This window comes from Rhineura floridana, chromosome 3 (assembly GCF_030035675.1).
Source record: "Rhineura floridana isolate rRhiFlo1 chromosome 3, rRhiFlo1.hap2, whole genome shotgun sequence".
Classification (NCBI taxonomy): Eukaryota; Metazoa; Chordata; class Lepidosauria; order Squamata; family Rhineuridae; genus Rhineura; species Rhineura floridana.
This window is the reverse complement of record NC_084482.1, coordinates 68,807,655-68,821,102: the sequence shown is the minus strand read 5'-3', so window position 1 is coordinate 68,821,102 and position 13,448 is coordinate 68,807,655. Positions and strand designations below refer to the sequence as shown.

General features: G+C 42.0%; 1 protein-coding gene and 1 long non-coding RNA gene across 2 annotated transcripts in view; one reads left to right on the top strand and one right to left on the bottom strand.

The window, feature by feature from the left end:
• Positions 1–13,448, top strand: part of LOC133380023 (heparan sulfate glucosamine 3-O-sulfotransferase 3A1-like) — a 120,132-nt gene that overhangs the window by 53,612 nt on the left and 53,072 nt on the right. The gene's annotated exons all lie outside the window — the stretch shown is intronic.
• LOC133380024 (uncharacterized) overlaps positions 1–13,448 on the bottom strand; it is a 44,306-nt gene that overhangs the window by 750 nt on the left and 30,108 nt on the right. The window contains exon 3 of the long non-coding RNA XR_009761335.1: positions 6,757–6,991. This is a non-coding gene — a long non-coding RNA (uncharacterized LOC133380024). The remainder of the gene's footprint in view (positions 1–6,756; positions 6,992–13,448) is intronic.

Sequence of the window (13,448 nt, the reverse complement as noted above, 5' to 3'; positions counted from 1 at the left end):
GTTTCACGCTAGTAAAGGAATGGCACAGGTGTATCAATTTATTGATAGCAAAGCAAAGACATAGGCTGGTCAGTTTCACCTTAGAGCAAAGGCTTGAAAGCAGTTTCTCCAGGGCAAAGTAAAACTTGTCAGTTTCACCTTTAAAAAGCCTTTGTAAAAAGGAGCTTCATTCCTGGAAGATTTGTTAACAGAGGTATTACTGTATTTTTATCTATATAAATAAAAATGTAAGCCCTGAATGCTGGACTTCACAGCCCAATGGACAGGGGGCACTGCAAACTACATCGCAGCAGTGAAGGAGGCAGGAGGCAGCGGAGAGCAGCTCAGGCAAGCCATGAAGGAACATTTCTGACAGGCTGGTCTAAAAGAGGAGGCAGAAAGCCCTCTTTTAGCCAGCTCTAAAGTGGAGGGGGAATGTGGGGGGAGACTTAGCCAGGTCTAAACCCCACACACTAACTCGTTAGACCAGAGGTGGGAACCTTATTTGCTCCCGCCCTGTGGGCCGACTTTATTAGGTGTCAATTATGTGACATTACAGATACATCATATGATTGTCACATGAAGGACGGCTGTGTTTCGGTTCTTGTATTGTTTCAGAAAGTGTGGATTTGAACGCTTCAGCTTGAAATGCAAACTGAATCAAATTTGTCGCTCATCCCCAGGTGGAGGTGAGCCAGGCCTGGATGGGCAAGGACAATTCCAGTGTCCCACTACAAGTTCAGCATACACACATACATCAGTATGAGGGGACTTCAGCAATGGCTGTTTATTTCCACAAAATGTGATTGTTTCCCTGCACTTGCTCATGAGATTGTCCAATCCCTGACTTACTACATAAGATAAATGATGGGAAATTGCTCTGGAAAGTGTGAGGTAACAACCAAATGCTGTTAATGTTGTATACCCTCCACACAAAGATATCAGCATGAATGCTGAATTAAGCAATCAGTCTGGAAGCTTCTTGTGTGAAAAGTGTTACTGGTCCCAGGCAACCTGCTTATTGAGTATTAACCTTGATTTGTTTGCACAAAGTTTGTGGCGGTTAGATAACAATGGCTGTTTACTGAGCAGTCATTCTGCTTTGTTAGTAGGGAGGTTAGATGACATTGTATCAAGCATTCCAGTGCATTTTCCTGTCACTTTCCTTATTGCAAAAAGTCCAGTTTGGGGGGAAGAGGTGGGAAAGGGTTTGTTGTGCAAGAGTGCCAAATCAGCTTTAAATGTGCCTCCTGAATTTCCCGATATATGATTGAATCTCACCCAAACATGGTGACTGTCTGGAAGCATCCACTGTGGCAAAGTGTTGCACAGTAAGAGCTGGGAAACTGAGTAACAACAGTGCATTTATTGAATGATAAAAAGGTTGTGTGAGAAGTCCAGGCCCCAATGCCCAAAGCAATGGATGATACTATCTTAGTCAGAATGCGAGAGTAAATCTCCCCTAGAGATTTGCCTTCCCAAACTCAACAACCCTAATATCAGGACAGACTCCTAGTCTGTAAATGGTGAAGCAACAGACAAGAGTTGCTCAGATAACAAGAAGGTGCTGGAAGAGCAGCTATTGTGAGAAGGGTTTCCTTAAGGATGACTCCTCCCATGACAGCCTGGTGTCTGTGTTCATTATACACGTCCCTCTCTTATGGCCTTCATTACTTGCCTGCTATCTCATGTCATTAAGATATCAAGTTCATTTAGGTACATCCACATTGGCAGTTTAATTATGTCTGAGTATCAATCCGTATTTTATTCATGGGCTAACCCAGGGTGGTTGTCAGACATGGGGCCCAGGAGATAAGGGCAGGGGAGCTGCAGAATGCTAATGTCCTACTGGATCCTGCCTGACAAACAGACACGTATTGGTTATTACCCAGCTGATTATTTCATTCATTAACACCCCATACATCAGCTCTCTTTGCCCCAGATTATTGTGTACATTTATCTTTCCGTAAACAATTACCTGACAAGGTTGAGACAGGAGGGGCAGGGAAAAAGAATGCCCTGATGGGATTTTCCTGGTTTGGGTCAGCAGCGAAGTGCTGAGCATAGAATACCCTGCTGACACGATCATGCCATTCATCAAATTAGGGACAAGGATGCATCACTTGTGCTGCATGTTCCTAAACAATACTAGACCAGGTTTTATTATGCTCTGCTGGTGGCTTAGTTGAGATAGGGGCCTGTTTGCTGTTTGTTGACTTGTGGAACAAGCAGGGATCCCAGTAGTAACCTTCAGGAAGCATTTCTTTTAGGCCAGTGATGGAGAGCCTGTGCTCCATACCCTATCATTCCCAGCATGGCCAAATGATCAGAAAGTCAAACAACATCTGGAGGATTTCAGATCCCCTAACCCTGCTTTAGGAGTGTGCAGTTTCCTGCATATTTTCAGTGTTCTTTTTGAGAGAATTCTGCATGAAAAGAGAATATTTACTTATTCTCAGCCACCTACTTTTATTTTCTATAAACCTTCAACCATTCCAGGAGCTTGTTTATACATAAATGCAGAGAGAAGTGCATTTATACCTTTGTCATGTAATCCATAACTCATAGTGTCATCACTTTATTTCCCTGTGGGTACTGGAAGCACAAGATTCTATCCCAGTTTGCACTTGGCTTCCTTTCCAGTGATACCGTAGAATGCTGGGTGTGGTATCCTGTTGCAGAGGGGAATGTTGTGACTTTTGACCTTTCACCTTGAGGAGACTGAGCAACATATAAGACTAATCACACAAGTGGTAATAAATTTAGCACTGATTTTTGTCATATCTGAAAGTTTCCAGAATGCCAAACGGTGACCTCGGAAAAAATCCATCTCCATTATTTATGGTTTCTCTTTAGCCATTGACATATTCAGTGGATTTTCTTTTCTTTTTTAGACTATCTGAGTAACTGATGTTAATTCTGGCCCCATAAAATTCACTTTCAGTATCATTCTAAAACACTCTGAAAATAGATTTGCACCCATCTCCACCCCAAGCACAGGGTTAGTCAGAGGATCATTTCTTTATATGAAAACGGAACATTTGAAAAAAGGTAATTCTGTGTGGCAAAGACATGCTGAACTTTTGACCTTCTAAAATGTGGTTGTAATCCATAAAGTTAGTTGGGAACTAAGTTAGTTGGGAACTGATGAGGCCTAAACAAAAATTACTCATTTTCTGCCTAACCTTTCCTTTCCTTGAATCATATTTGCAAACTACCTCTGGAGTGTTATCTGACTTTCTTTTTTATCTTTTTGGATGCCTTTGCCCTCTTTGACTCAAGAGAGCCCTTTGCTTGCCATAAAAAATACGTTTAACAAAAAGGAGAAATAGAGGAAGAGAGCTATTAAAGAATGGCTTCAGGAGTATATGAGTGTTGTTCCATATATTTCAGATTGTAGCCCAAGGTCAGTAGCTCTAATACAGATAAAGATTTTTTGTTTGTCCTTGCAGTGGTAGGAAATATACAGCAATCTATAAAGAAGTCATATTTCAGGATAGTTTAAGAAACTTTTATTCTCTAGGGGGATCCCCCATATGCTGTAAAACAGCCTTTTGATGAGACTAAGGATAGAGATGAGAAATATCTGGCAGAAAATGATGTGTGTCCTTTTTAACTGAAAAAAAGAGAAACATTTGTTCTGGGTGGTCCAAATAGCTTGGGTTGGAGAGGTGTAGGGAGGATAGGTAAGGTAATGCTTCTGAAGCACTGTGTGTACTAGCAGATTGAATCAAAGATGACTAATAATAAAAATCTGTGGTTTCCTTTCCATGTTATGGGGACAGGATAGCAAGCTCAAATCTACCCGGCCAAATTTCTATGTTCCACAGTACATAAAAGTAATGTGTACAGCAAAATATTGCTTTTAATATCTTGTAACTACTAACACAATCAGCATTCAAACACTGAAGCAATATTATAAAGTGCAGTGTGTGTGTGTAAGTTATTTTGCATCCACCAATGGACTCTTTTACTACTGATTTTTTAAAATCAAATTATTCAAAATATGGAGACCAAGAGTCAGCAGAGTGGGGTAGAGGGAAAGAAATTAAGATGCCTGAAAAAAGAGCATCCACCTCTTTTTTAATCAAGTGAGTGCCTGGGACCAACACAGTACTCTTTGATAATGCTCTCTCATATAATGCTCTCTAAATCACTGTTCCAAATCCTTGGTTAGATCCTTCTGTGAGAGACCAAAAAGTTAGCTTGAAGCCTGCTGGTGCTTGAGATCAGCCTTGAATTTTCCTCTGCAGAAGATAACTGCAAGTTCCAGGAAGGCCCCAGTTGCCTTTAGCACCCTGAGGAAAAATCGAAGGGAAGGCTTCAATTACTAACATGAAAAATGAGTTGCCTAAGAGGGGGCCTTTTCACCAGCCAGCGGTGCTTGTTTTTAAAACTGAATTATAGAGACAGTTCCATCTCCCCCACACCCCTTCCTTCCAGAGACAAATGCATTAATTTTTCTCAAAATAGACAAGAGGGAAGCAGAGGGAAAATAAGATAATAAGAGTTTCTGTGGTGATTTATATGCCTTTGTGAAAAATAATATGGACTAGGACAGCCAGCATACCAGCAGTTGGCTGAGAGGAGCGAGGACAAAGCATGAAAAGCTGCCAAGAGCTGAATAAACACTGTATTGCTATCTGGTTTTGCGGGGAAAAGTACACATATGTATGTGAAATATATTCCTTACAATGTGTGCACTGAGGGGTGTACCCTTGTCACCGGGAAGGTGTTGGAAGCAGCCTCTGAATGGCCGCTCCTCCAAGCTGAGGCTGGAACATCTACATCTGGTCCAGTTGTGTGGAGATTTTCTTACCAGCATCAACCACAAAAAGGAAGATGCAGCACTGGTGTGGAAACGTTCCCTGTGATCCAGACAATCAATAGCCCTGTGCAAGTATTACAGTGAATGGGAGGTGGGGGGAGGACTAGATGGTGCAGGCTGCCCTTGTTTCCAACCTCCATTTCCAACCTCCACTATACAAATGTTCAACCTTCAGTTGAACATGTGTGTAGTGCCTGCATGTATGAGCAGAGAGGACCTTACATCAGTTGTACATGCTCTGGTAACCTCACGATTGGACTACTGCAATGCGCTCTACGTTGGGCTGCCTTTGAAGACAGTTCGGAAGCTACAGCTTGTCCAAAATGCGGCGGCCAGATTAATAACGAGGACCAAGCGGTCGGAACATATAACACCTGTTCTGGCTCGCTTGCATTGGCTGCCAATTTGCTTCCGGGCCAGATTCAAAGTGTTGGTTTTAACCTATAAAGCCCTATACGGCGCGGGACCACAATATCTGTTGGAACGCCTCTCCCGATATGAACCTGCCCGGACACTGTGCTCTACCTCGAAGGCCCTCCTCCGAGTCCCATCTCATAGGGAGGCTCGGAGGGTGGTGACAAGAACTAGGGCCTTCTCAGTGGAAGTCTCCCCGATGAGGTGCGTATGGCGCTGACGCTGCTGTCTTTTCGGCGCCAGCTTATGACTTGCCTCTTTTCTATGGCGTTTTAATTTAAATTTTAAAATTTGTGTAATTGATTTTAGATTGTTTCTTCTTTTTACATGTTTTTGTTGTATTTAACATGGGATTTTATGAGATGTATTTGTATTTTCTGTTGTACACCGCCCAGAGAGCTATGCTAGTCGGGCGGTATAAAAATCTAATAAATAAATAAAATAAAATAAATAAATAACAGTATGGACATAGATCTCTTTCTATGTGGTTGGAAACCATGCCCTGATAGAGCCCTATGTATGTAGTGACGTATACATGTAACCTGACCGTTTCCCTAGTAAGGAGTGGACAATGGGGGAATTGCTCCAAAGCCTCACAGATGGAGAGGTCCGCATTGATAAAAAGTTCATTCCAACTGAAAAGACACTATTGTACAACATCCATTTCTCTTTGGACAACAGGGACACTGGGAAGTGTGGCCAAGACATTCTTTGGAATATTTCGCTGCCAGTCATCCCTCACTTTGGTAAATTTTGCTAAATGAAGGGGAGAGCATGGAAGTGCACAAGGGACTGTGGCTCCCAGGCCCTCCTGTGTGCTGATGATAACCTTACTATACACCTCTCTGGATCAATCTCAAATTAATCTCTTTTATTCCAGATTAGTTCTGGAACTGTTTGATGAGAGTCTATCCATCTCTACTAAAAGAGCCACGTGGATATGTTATCTAGGGATGATCAAGGATTTCACTAAAATTGAACTTGGCACCAGAGTCTGTAGGTTTGCTATCTTTGCGGACCGATCCTGAATGCTGCGAGTTTCCTCAGCTGTTCCTGACATCAGATTTTTAAAAAAAATATGCACAGAACTTTGCTTTGCTAGTGTGAAACTGACCAGCCTGCCTGTTTGCTTTGCTACCTTGAAACTGACAAGCCTGTCTTTGCTTTGCTAATGTGAAACTGATCAGACTGTGTGCTTGCTTTGCTAACCTTAAACTGACAACCCTGTATTTTTGCTTTACTAATGTGAAATTGACCAGTCATGTCTTTCTTTGCTTAGATGAAGTTTACTAGCCTTTGTCTTTGCTTTGCAATAAAGATATCACTCACTTTCTCCCAAGGCTAGGGGTGGGGAACATCATTAGGAAGGAGGAGGAGAAGGAGGGGATTGGGTGGGGACACAGGCAGGCACTGTACAGAGGGAAAGCCACATTCCTTTCCTTTCCAAAAGGAAAACATAGTTAACAATATCTTTATTTTTGGGGAGGGGGAAAATTGGAATGGTAAAAGCAAAAGATAATGGAAAAATAACTAACCTGAAATGGAACCGCCTGCCAGTTTGACAGAATGCAGTTGAACATGCACCGACAAGCGGATCTCATCCCTAATATTGTCTGTGCACATGTTTTCATCAATGCCTTTTTTCTTCCACTTTTGCAACCATCCCACATCAGGCACTGGGATCCACTTCATTTCCTCCTCCATCACCACTTTGGCCACCACTTTCATGGGATCACTTTTAAAAGTTATCCACTGGGCTCCTGCTGGGAGCTAGGGTGGGATATAAATTTAATTAATAATAATAATAATAATAATAATAAAAGAGCATCCACCCCATATCAATAAAATCACCTTTAAAAAATTATAGATGAACAGCAAGTAATTTTCTTTTATATATTTGGTAGAATGTCATGGTGTGCTTGATTAATTTGTAATCTTAAAATTCCCAATCCAACAAAGGCATAGAGCAGGGTGGAGAGCCTCAGTACCAGGAGCTGAATATGACTCTCCAAACCTCTCTATTTGGCTTGTGGGACCTCCACAGACATACCCCGATTGGTCTTGCTTTGCATCCTCCCTGACCATTTTTGCCTGACTGGAATTTGTCCTTGAACTCTGATGATGCCTGTGGCTTCCCTGGTTGGAGGATAGAGAAGGGTGTGCAAGTGTGTATAAAAACTAGCCTTGTATACCAAGATACATTTTACATTCATTGCTCCGCCCATTTTTGCCTCTGACCCTGCCCTGTATGAGGCCCCCAGAAAGGAATGCGGCTATTGGGCTGAAAAATGTTCCCCACTCCTTTGAGTGAGACATTTGGTTTTATTTCAAGATGAGACAGAGGCGACTGAGCTAGCCATGATTATCCAGGGCCTCTTTTCTGGTTCCCTGTAACCTCTGATTTGTTTATCTTGCATCTTGATTTTGTAAGTTGCTTCTAGACTCTTCAGTGTAAAAAGTGACAAATAGATAAGATAAAATAAAAAAATCTAAATGGATACAAGGTTGGTTGAAGCAAGAGAAAGAGGCTCTTTCAGATGTCTTAGTACCACCCCCAACAGCTGCAAATTCTTAGATGTGAGTGACCAATATCCAAACTAGAACTAGAAGCACCCATGACACCTTTAGACTGCTATGCTTTACCCACTTACTTGGGAGCAAGCTGTATTGAACTCACTGAGACTTGCTTCTGAGTAGAAGGATTACACTGTTACTTCTTTTTTTAGGATGAAGGAGAAAGAAGTGGGAACAGTAAGATGACCTAGGAGTTTGTTAATAGGTGTTTAAAAATATGATTGGGTATTTCACTTCTGTCCCAGTTCTGATTGATTGTGAATGAACGTAGTGCAGTAGGACATGTCCAGCAATAGCCAGAGAAGGAGAGGGAAGCAATCAATGCTTGGCTGTGAGATCAGAAATGAATACTGAATAGATGTAATATGGGGAGCTTCCACTGCTGTCATCCTTCAATGACTGGCGAGTGTGACATGAGCACCAGTCCTATTGATTTTAATACAAAATTACATGCAGGGTAACTTCTCTAAAGCTGGAAACAGATAATATTTTTTAGGAGAGCTAAGGGGTTTGAGAGATGCCTTGCTTTCTACAGTATGCACACATGCTTCATCTTTGGATTCAAAAGAAGCAGCATGTGTACACCCGGGGGGGTGTGTGTGTTGTTCACAGGCCCTTCTGGTCAAACAAGTCTAGCAACTTTTGGAACCAATACAAAATCCTCCACAACATATTTGCAAAGAACGATGAAAGTGGGATGAGCACCCACACTACCTGTAATGATCCCTCTGTCAACATTCAGCATGTGGTGGGCACAACACTGTCAAACCACTCTCAACACTGGAATAGAGTAAATCAGGGGTGGGAAATGTGCTCCTCCAGGCCTCTCTGACTGATCCTCCGAGACACGCCCCTCCCTAAACCATACCCCTCACTGTCCTTGCTCCACACCCCCCTTGAGTGCTTTGGTCTGGCTGGAACAAGTCCTTGAGCTGTGATAATACTTCTTGCTTGGATGGAGAGAGGCGTCTGTAGAAACCTCTTGACTTTTGTGTGGGTGGAATATTGCCTACTGTGCAAAGAATCACATGCATTGCACCACCAACCTTCTGCCTCTGCCTGCCCACCCCCATCATTAGAATATGGCCCTTGGGCTGAAAAAGGTTTCCATCCCCTGGAGTAAGTAAATCCCTGCTGGATCAGATCAGAAGTCCATATAGTCCCACAGATGCCTCCAGAACATCCACAAGCAGGGCAGGAAGACCTTTGCCCCACTACAGGTTGTATGTGCAGGACAGGAGCATACTTTTGCTATCCCTTAACTGTCATGGTTAATAGATTTATCCTTCAGGTATTTTTCTAATCCTCTTTCGAAGCTACCTAAGCTGGTGGCCATCACCATATCCTGTGACAATGAACTCTGTAAATTAGTTGCATGTTGTGTGAAGAAGTAGCTTCTTCTGTGTCTGAATCTACTGTTCATTCATGATTGACCCAGAGTTTTAGTACTGTGAGAGAGGGAGAAAAACTTTAACTACTTTCACCATGTCATGCATAATTTTATAACTCTCTTCTCTCTCTCTCTCTCTCTCTCTCTCTCTCTCTCTCTGTCTGTCTGTCTGTCTCTCTCTCTCTCTCTCTCACACACACACACACGTACCTTCCCCCCCAAAACTAAAAAGCCCCCACTGTCTCAAAGGAAAAATACTCGTGGAGCCTTTTCTGCACCTTTCCTAGCTCTACAATATCCTTTTAGAGAAGTTGGTGGGGGGAGGGAGTGGAACCAGACATATATGCAACATTCCAAATGCCGCAGCACCACAGAGTTATATAAAAAAATATAACAGTGCTGGCAAACCTGAACATGCTGAGTTGGACTTGTTCCATTCATTTAATTTTAATTATTGAAAAATTAATGTAGCACATTAAATTTAATGATCGCTAATTAGTTTAGCTAGTAAACATATTTAAATAGCCATACTAAAATAATCACATTAATTTCACAGATAAACAAAAGGGCAGTCTCTCCACAATGAGAAGTACAATACATCAAAGAGAACTTGGCCCAAATGTTCATGTAACGGGGAAAACCTGAGGTCAGCGGAGTGAGCGTATAGGAAAGTGTGCAACTGTGTAGTGTGTGCATGCATTTACATGGGACTAAATCCTATTGAAGACAGTAGGACTGGCTGCATGACTGAATCAGAAGAGGCTGTGAATGCTCTGGATCAGTGTCTGAATGCTGTAGTAAAGTGGATGATGGCCAGTAAACTGTGCTTGAATCCTGGGAAGACAAAGGCTCTTTGGGTAGGTGGTTCCCTTGTCTGGGAGATAGGCAAGCTACTTGTTCTGGATGGGGTCACGCTCCCTCTGAAGGACCAGGTCCATCACCTAGGGGTACCCCTGGATTCATCTTTGGCACTAGAGGCTCAGGTATCCTCTGTGGCTAGGAGTTCATCAGCTACAGCTGTTCCTGGACAGGGATAGCCTGACCTCTGTAGTCCATGCATTGGTAACATCGAGGTTGGATTACTGCAATGTGCTTTATTTGGGGCTGCCCTTGGCCCTGGTTCAGAAGCTCCTACTGGTGCAAAATACAGTAGCCAAAGTACTGATGGGAGCACATGGCCAACAACATGTGACACCACTCTTAAAACATCTGCACAAGCCAGGTTCAAAGTCCTTGTATTAATTTACATAGCACAGAACAACATAGGTCCAAAGTATCTTAGGGACCACTTGATCCCTTATATCCCAGCTCGATCACTGAGATCATCTGCAGGAGCAGTTCTGATCATCCCCCGAGGTTCATTTAACATTGAAACAAAATTGAGCCTTCAGTGTCATCAGCTCAGTTCTCTGGAATGCTCTGCTGACAGAGATTCAACAGGCACCTTCTGTTTTAACTTTTAAACACCTGCTGAAAACCTTTCTGTTCCACCAGGCTTATGCAGGCAATTAAGAAAATGCCTTTTTGCAACAGTTGACCTTTGTTTTTATTGTATTTTTAATGTTTTTGTCATATGGTGGTTTGTTTTAACTTGTAAACCGCTTTGATATTTTTAATGAAATAGCTTTATACATGATTCACTAGAAAAGACAATAATGCTGGGAAAAACAGAAGGGAGTAGAAAAAGAGGAAGGCCAAGCAAGAGATGGATTGATCCCATAAAGGAAGCCACAGACCTGAGCTTACAAGAGCTGAACAGGGTGGTTCATGACAGATGCTCTTGGAGGTCACTGATTCATAGGGTCGCCATAAGTCGTAATTAACTTGAAGGCACATAACAACAACAAAGCGTTATACAAATATATAAATAAATAAATGACTGTTTTCAGATATGACGTTAGCCAGAGCCTTCAGAGTTTTGAAAAAATGGAAATGGACTGCCTTCAAATTGATTCTGACTTATGGCGACCCTATGAATAGGGTTTTCATGGTAAGTGGTATTCAGAGGTAGTTTTACCATTCCCTTCCTCTGAGGCTGAGAGGCAGTGACTGGCCCAAGGTCACCCAGTGAGCTTCATGGCTGTGTGGGGATTCGAACCCTGGTCTCCCAGGTTGTAGTCCAGCACTTTAACTGAAGAAGATCAATCAAACTTACATTCTAGCCAATGTTAAAAATATGGCTTGGGGGGAGTTTATGCTTTTTGAATTTTTTTATTTTTTTATGATGATATTTTCTCATAGATGTTTAATTCATTCTGTGGAGTTGTTTTTATTGTATGAATATTGTATTGTTGTAAGCTGCTTTAGGTTTCTTTTTGGGGATAAAAACAAGGCCACAAGTGTCGTTTTAATAATAAAATAAAATTGATATTAGCATTTTAGACCAGCTTAAGTGTGAAGATGGTCTAAATAGAAGGTTATAGCATGTGTACACTGGAATAAGTGCCCACAGTTCATTGGATTTGGTGAGTCATAGTGCATGGTTTTTAGATGACACTTGTGAGAAGTAGAACATAAAAGGCAACAGATATCGCCTGAGGGGAAAACTGGGTTTAATATTGATGGCCTACCACCCAAAGCGATAAGAGATGGCAGGTTTGTGTATTATCGTTAATCTTTGCAAACTGTTCCAAGTCTAATTTCATTTGGTCCTCCCTTCCTTTCCCTTCCTTCATCAACCCTGCATGGCAAATGCCGCTGCCAGAACAGTTCACATTAACAGTTAGTCAAATGCTGACTCATCGAGCTGGTGAACAGGGAAGCGTCTCATTGAGACGGGCAACTTCCTGAGTGGACATAATTGAAGCCTAAGGAGATTTCCCCCCCCCCACAGATTCATGGTTTTTCAAAAGCAGAAATTTGCATATTAATAAGAGGCTGTTCAGACTGATTGGCTTAATGTGTTTGCGGCAAGTATAATTAAATGTCAAGGGAGATATATTATGAAGTAATGAAGCTGGAGATAATTTATCAGAATTGAGCTGAGAGAAGGGCATTTCAAATAATAAATACTTTTTGAACCCTCCTTTTTAAAGGTAATTTGCTTAGTCTGTACTAAGAGACACCACTTTTTTATTATTACAGAGCCAGATAAATAATGGTGTAGTGTTTTGTTTTTATCTCTGGGAACATTTTTTAAAAAGTGTATACCTTCCAAAGGAAAACCGTTGTGGTCCATCTGCTCTAGAATCAAGGGAAGGCAATTATACTTTACAGCACTTCATTCCATTGTTGCTGCCTCCTGTTGCCCTTTAGAAGTAGTTTAGACAGTGGTGCCTGGTGGCTCCATGTCAGTGAGGCAGTGAAATCCGCACTGGGTTTTAGTCTGAACTTTCAAGGAGTGCTGCCTTTCAACTCAAGTGTTCACAAGGCAGTTTACAAAATAAAAACCACTAGTGGTTGTGTATACTTGCTGCACTGGCCTCACCACTGCCCTGTCCTGCCTTACACAGGTATGCTGTAGCCACTCCAGTGTTGGGAGGGTAGTTCCGTGGCTGTGTCCTACCACAGTAGCCACTAGTGAACAAAACATTCTAAAAACAAACACTCAGTAAAGCAACAGTCTAGCAACTAGTCCCCCAAAGCTTGCTTACCTGCTTCCTGAAGGAAGTGAAGGGCAACGATAGGCAAAACTTCCAGTGCAGCATAGTTTACAACAGAGCTTGGAAAAGTTACTTTTTTAAACTAAAACTCCCATCAGCCCCAGCCAGCATGGCCACTGGATTGGTCTGATGGGAGTTGTAGTTCAAACAGTAACTTTTCCAAGCTCTGGTTTAGAATACTAGAGCTAGTGCAAAAAGGTTCTGCTTCTGTTAAGTTTTCCCTTTTACATGTGCATATAAATACAAACAGGAGCTGTGGATTCAAACTCACAAGGAGATCCCAAGACTGGCTTGATCTCCCCATCTAACACCTATATCCTATGCTAGCTCATCCATTTTATCTGCTTTCTTATTATCATTTTTTGTTCTGCTACATTCTTCTAAAAGAGACTTGCACATGATATGATCTTACTGGAAAGGATGGGAAACTTTGTTATCTAGAGCTGCTGCATTGTCATTTTTTTTATGGGCAGAGTATTTCATCAACTAAAGACCAGGCACACATATTCATTCAAACAAGCATGTGTCCTCCTTCAGAAAGGACATTACTATAATTCATTTAATAAACATATCTTTCATGGTTCCATTGTAGGGTTGCCAGGTGTCCGGTTCTCACCCGGAGACACTGTTTTTTGGGGGGGTCCTGTCTGGGTGACTCACC